The following is a 6,505-nucleotide window of genomic DNA, read 5'->3' on the forward strand; positions in this document are numbered from 1 at the left end:
TATGAAAAAGTGGCATTCCCCCATTAAGGGGGGGGGGGCAATAAAATGGTGCAAAAAAATCTGACAGATTTCTTTGCGTCATTTTGTTCCAGCACTTTTAATACCTGCTCAGAGCAGGCGTTAAAAGGAGGCTTCCATTGGTTACAATGGGCCCCTGGGTGCTTTGAAGGATTAGCATCAAAGTTTTTAACGCTAATCCTGGAAAGCGCCGGACTAGTGTAAAAAATTCTGGCGGTAGTCCCCTAACTACCGCCATGGTGCGCAGTATTTTAAATACAGCACACACATGGTGGCGTTAGGGGGGCTAGGGGGCGCAAGAAAAGTGGCGCAGCATTGTGTGCAGTACCACTTTTTTCAAATAGGGGCATATTTAAGAGCTCCCAGTGCCATTCTAATGCCACATTAGTGTCATTTTTTTAAGCTATTGTGACGTTAGAGGGCCAAATACGCTGCGCCATATTTACAAAATGTCCCAATGCATGCATTGGGCCATGTTGTCTCCCTTTGTGCTACATCATGCCTGTGCCAGCATTAATATGTGCAAAGGGGGAGTTCACCCTTTGGGGGGGGGCAACAAAAATGGTGCAAAGATATCTGCCAGATTTCTTTGCGTCATTTTTTTCCAGCATGGTTAACGTCTGTTCAGAGCAGGCGTCAAAAGGAGGCTTCCATTGGTTACAATGGGCCTCTGGGTGCTTTGCTGGATTAGCATCAAAAGTTTTGAGGCTAATCCTGCAAGGCGCCGGACTAGCATAAAAGATTCTGATGCTAGTCCCCTAACTACCGCAATATTGCGCTGTATTTCAAATATGACGCACACATATTGGCATTAGGGGGGGCTAAGAGGCGCAAGAAAAGTGGTGCGGCGCAGTGTGCAGCGCCACTTTTTTCACATATGCCCCATAGGGGCATATTTAAGAGCCCCTAGTGCCATTCTAATGCCACATTAGTGCATTTTTTACGCTAATGAGGTGTTATTTATAAAGTGGCATAATATATGCATTGCGCTACTTGTAACTCTGCGCTACATTATGCCTGCACCAGGCATAATGCATGCAAAGGGGGCATCCCATTGTTAGGGGGGCCACATAATGACGCAAATAAATCTGTTAGATTTATTTGCGTATTTTTTTTCCGGCACTTTTAACACCTGCTGAGAGCAAGCATTAAAAGGAGGCTTCCATTGGTTACAATGGGCCTCTGGGCGCTTCTCAAGATTAGCGTCAACAGTTTTAATGCTAATCCTGCAAAGTGCCCGACTAGGGTAAAAGCCTCTGAAGCTAGTCCCCTAACTACTGCCATATTTTGAATATGATGCACACAGGGTGGTGTTAGGGGGGAGCTAAGGGGTGCAAGAAAAAGGGCCCCTTAATTACGTTTTTTGCAGCAGGCATATTAACCCTCTATGCAACTTTATGTTGAGTCAAAACTGCCACTAGGCAAAACTCCCATCACTCTCCCTAGCAGAAACATTAATCACAAGAGGCATCTTGACCTTTTAATAGTTTCCTGAAGGCTGGATGCACAAGGAACGTTTCAGCAGGTACTTTTAAATTGCAAGTTTTGGAAGTTATTGCTAAACATAGCGCTCCCCTGAGGTCAGGGGCCCGGTGCGGCCGCACTGCTCGCACTGCCCAAAGGCCGGCCCTGGTCTGAATCCATTTTTATTGCTGGGCACTTAATTTAATTTAATTTATTCATCCCCAGCATTTTACATTCTGAAACCTTGCCTTTCATTTGTACTGGTCGTTTTGCAGTCCCATTTGTTTTGTTTTCTTTTTTTAAACACATTTTTATTGTTTTCTCTATAAATCAATAATAATACTCACGGCATATTCCAATACAATAGTTTTCATAGTATATAATATTCAATACGATCATTTTGGCGATACAGCTTTACATTGTATGACTCAGCTATGCAATCTTACATCCAGATTTCGTACACATAATCATTCTTAGTCAGTATTAAGATATATAGGATATGCTTGTTATCTCAAAGCTCACCTGATGAAACCTGTGTTCTATTTACTATTTCTTAACATAGAACAGTTAACACTCCCCCCCCCTTCTTTTTCAACTTTTCAACTTGACATCCTATTCTCACCAGAGGAGCATAGCAGTGGCATGTAAGAATTCAGCCATTTATTGTGGAGCATATGATCGTTATTTAGGTCTGGTGTGGGGGGATCATATCATGCATCTGTGCTCAAAGACGCCATCTCAAGATCACATTTCCATTATTAACACATTTCGAATAGTGGTTACTAGATCTTGTTAAAGCAAAATGGCCTGGCATGGCTATATCTATATCTACCATTAGGCCCTCTCTGCCTCATATGCTGTTTTAAAATCGTCCAGCACCTCATCCCAATCTAAAGCCATAGGGTGTCGTCTCACTTCTCTACTCTCTTCTCTCCTGAGTGCGGCACTCTTAGCTCTGCCCCATTCCAACACCTCCACACTCCACTGCGTCGTTGAAGGGGCTAATGTAGCTTTCCACCGTCTAGTCAATAAGCGATTTGCCAGTAAAAGTGCCAAATCTGCGAACCGTGAGGCCACCCTCCCCTTCCTCGTGTGAAGAAACCGCCCAAGCAAACACGCCTCCACCGTCTCCCAGACACCACTTCTTGTTACCTTCTTTAAGACGGTACCAACCTCTTCCCAGTACCTAGCAATAGTAGGGAAGCTCCAGAGCATGTGTAGTAGGTCTGCCTCATCCACTCCACATCTAGGACATGTGGATGGTAGCGTAGGGTAAAGCATATGTAGCTTATGCGGCGTGAGATACGCTCTATGCAGTATGGTGTATTGTATAAACTTGAATCTCGTGTTCCGTGAAACCCGACTAGGATATTCCAGTATTGAAGACCACTCTTAACTGACAATTCTTTACCCATATCTACTTCCCATTTAGATTTAAGAGCTGTCAAGGGCTGCAGTAGATGTAGTCTGAGTCCGCGGTAAAGCCATTTTATTAAATGTGTCCCATGTCCCACCATGTACATGGTATGAATAAAATTGTGTGTGGGGTGTTCTATGCCATCCGGAGCCCAATGTATTATATTTGCATGCAGTAACAATAATGACGTTGGCAGGTTATGTTCATGGACAAAGTCCATATGTGTAAGTAAGTGACGATCTCTGAACAGCATCCCAATTGTGTCCACTCGCTCCTGTGTCCATTTTTGTATTCTGTTTTGGGTTAATGGTCAAGTCGTCACAGGTAACCCTATCAGTGGGATGTTAGGGGTGTAGGGAACCTCTCCGGCTGCATATTTGAGTGCAAGTTTCCAATAATGTAAGGCTACCCGTAGCAGAAGTGGGATGGGACCCAGGACTTATCAAGGAGTGTAGGCAACCTCTAACAAGCATTGTCTGAGTGAATTCTAGTCCATACAAATTTCTCCCCGCCAGCCAGTATGCAAGCCATTGAAGCTGGCTTGCCACACAGTAGGCTTTAAAGTCGGGTGCACTCATGCCCTCTTGGTCTACCGGCATTTGCAACTTCGCCAAACCAATCCGGCGCCTTACCCTTCCCCAGATAAGTTCAAGCAACATAGAATGTAGCTCTTTGAAGTAAGTGTCAGGCACCCTCACCGGTATATTCATAAAAAAATACAGGATTCGAGACAGCATCACCATCTTGGCCAGCGCTAGGCGCCTTGCTGTGGCTAATGGCAATGTTATCCAAAACTGAATCTGTGGTTTGAGTGAGGTCATCACTCTCCGCAAGTTGTAAGTCCAGTGGGGTCCGATAAACCTGTATACCTAGGTATCGAAAAGTGTCTACAGCTACCCGCAGTCGCCAATCACCAAAGCCCACTGTGGTCCCTATATCCAAATCACAGAAAAGGAATGCTATGGACTTATCATAATTTATGTCCAGTCCCGACAGTGGTGCAAAATCTTTAAATATCTGCGCAGCAGAACTCAGGCTATTTGCAAGGCTTTTTACATATAAAATAATGTTGTCGGCGTATAACGATATCGAGTGCGTTGTACTCCCTATGGCAATTCCCCATGATTCCGCGTCTTGTCGCAGTCAGTGAGGCGAAGGTTCTACCGCTAAGACAAACAGCAGGGGAGACAATAGATAGCCCTGCCTAGTTCTCCTATGAATATGGTAGGAGGTTGAGACATTCTGTCCCATGCGTGCCCTCGCAGTAGGAGCAGCATAGAGCAGGCGAACCCACCGTACGTATTCACAGGGTAGTCCAAATCTTTCCAGCACTTCAAACATATACTCCCAGTTTAAGGAACCAAACGCGTGGTGGAGATCCAAAGAAAGACACCCCGCTTGGGGGTATCTCTCTCTCCGGCGGCATCTATTACATGATATAACCAGCGTATATTCAATGAAGTGTTACGAGATGGCACAAAGCCACACTGGTCGGTGTGGACCAGGTTTCCTATAAAGGGAAGGAGTCTCCGTGCCAGCAACTTAGCTAATATTTTATATTCTGTGTTCAGTAAGGATAGAGGCCTACAAGATTACATATCTGTTGCAGACTTCCCAGGTTTTAATAGTGGAGTCACTATTGCTTGTTTAGTTGTATCAGGGAGGTGGCCAACAGCCAAGAAGGCATGGTATAACCTCTCCAGTTGGGGGGCCAGTTTAGAACTGTACAGGGAATAGAATTTGGATGGAAGACCATCTGATCCTGGTGATTTATTACGCGCCATATCCTTTATGGCCTCCCGCATCTCCCCCTGTGATATCTATGCACCCAGTATTTGTTTGGCTTCATCAGTGAATGTCAGTAGTTTAATGCCAGAGAGGAAAGCCTTAAGGTGTACCTGATCTAATATTGGTGGGGCAGAATATAAAGTTGAATAGTAATCACGAATGCCTCATTGATCTCCAGCTGAGTATTTAAACTAGTTTGTTGTGGAGTATTAATATGTAAAATGGGGGTGGGGGATGGCTCATCTTTTATAAGGCGCATCAAAAGCGCACCTGCTTTATCCCCTTCACTGTGCATGTGTTCCCTATACTTGACATAATCTACTTTTCTTAGGCATTCGAGTAGCTCTGCGTGTTCAGCTCTTGCCTCCTGTAGCCGCTGAGCATGTTGGGTCTGCACCACTGCCTCCTTCTCTAGGGGCCGAGACTGTCCTCCACCCTCGTTAGCTTCCTCAGTATGACCGTCCGTACCCCTGTCACTGCCCCCAGCATCGCTCCTCTGACCACCACCTTGAATGCCTCCCATTCCATTAATGGAAAGGACGCCGAATCGGTGTTGTCGGTAAAGAAATTAGTTATTGCTTGGGCTATTTTCTCTTTCAACGCCACATCTTCTAACAATGATTGCCATGTTGGGATCGGTGTAGACCGCCTCCCCCAGTTCATAGTCAGTTCCATTGGGTTGTGATCCAAGAGTGTTTTCCCGAAGTATGTAGCGTGAGTCACCTGCGTCTGTAGTGTAGTGGTGCACAGGACACGGTCAAGTCTCATGTGTACTTTATGTGGGTCGAGTAAAAGGAATATTCTCTCATCCCTACGTTTTTAGCACGCCATATATCTGTGAGTGCCCAGCCTTGTAACCAATTCCGCAGTGTTTCCGCTTGTCTTTGCGCATTAGTGCCTGACAGTGGGGGAGGAGCGGTCAAGGGCAGTGTCCAGCACCGCATTGAAGTCTCCGCCTAGTATCCAGGGGGTATCTGCTCAATGTGTAAGTACCACTGATAGATGTTCTAGGAAAGCATCTTGACCGCTATTTGGGGCATATACACTACCCAGTACCACAGGCTTCCCATCGAAATTACCTCTGGCCAACGTATACCTGCCTTCCTCATCTACCCTTGTATCCAGTACTTCAAAGGGAATGCCAGACCGTATCCACACGGCCGCACCATGAGCAAACGCGGAGTACGAGGTGCTGAGCAACTGCCCTTGCCTTTTTTTGCCACCTCATGAGTGGTGAGATGTGTTTCCTGTAAATAGGAGATGTGTGCTTTACGGCGGTTCAATTGGGCCAATATTCTATGTCATTTGTGGATAGATCCCATTCCACGTACATTCCAAGTAATAATATTGTAATCATGTAGCAATAGCATTATAAAACCATAATGAACTACTTTTTCCCCTTGCCCACATTAATCTGCTTCTCTCTAGGTATATCATGTACAGTACATTTGTTGATGTCAGAACTTGAGAACAATAAACAATTCCCCCAATGGTGCCCAATACTAGGGAGAGCCAAAACAGGCTCTGCCAAACCCTTACATAATAAAAACCCAATCAATGTATAACCATTATTATGTAAACAGTCAAACAAGCCTACGCAATGGGGTGTGCAAATTGTAGGTGCAATATTAACCCTTCGTGGTCAATAGATTTCCCTTTGTAAAACAGGGATCACAGAGTTCGGCTGTCCGGGCCCGCGACTGAGGTAGGAGATACACAAGATCTCCACAGAATATGGGGATCCATCCGTTAACAGGGAGCAAGTGTGATTTCGGCCGCACATCGCCATGATCAGGTATCCCAGCATGCCTCATTTTC

This window comes from Pleurodeles waltl, chromosome 6, assembly GCF_031143425.1.
Source record: "Pleurodeles waltl isolate 20211129_DDA chromosome 6, aPleWal1.hap1.20221129, whole genome shotgun sequence".
NCBI lineage: Eukaryota > Metazoa > Chordata > Amphibia > Caudata > Salamandridae > Pleurodeles > Pleurodeles waltl.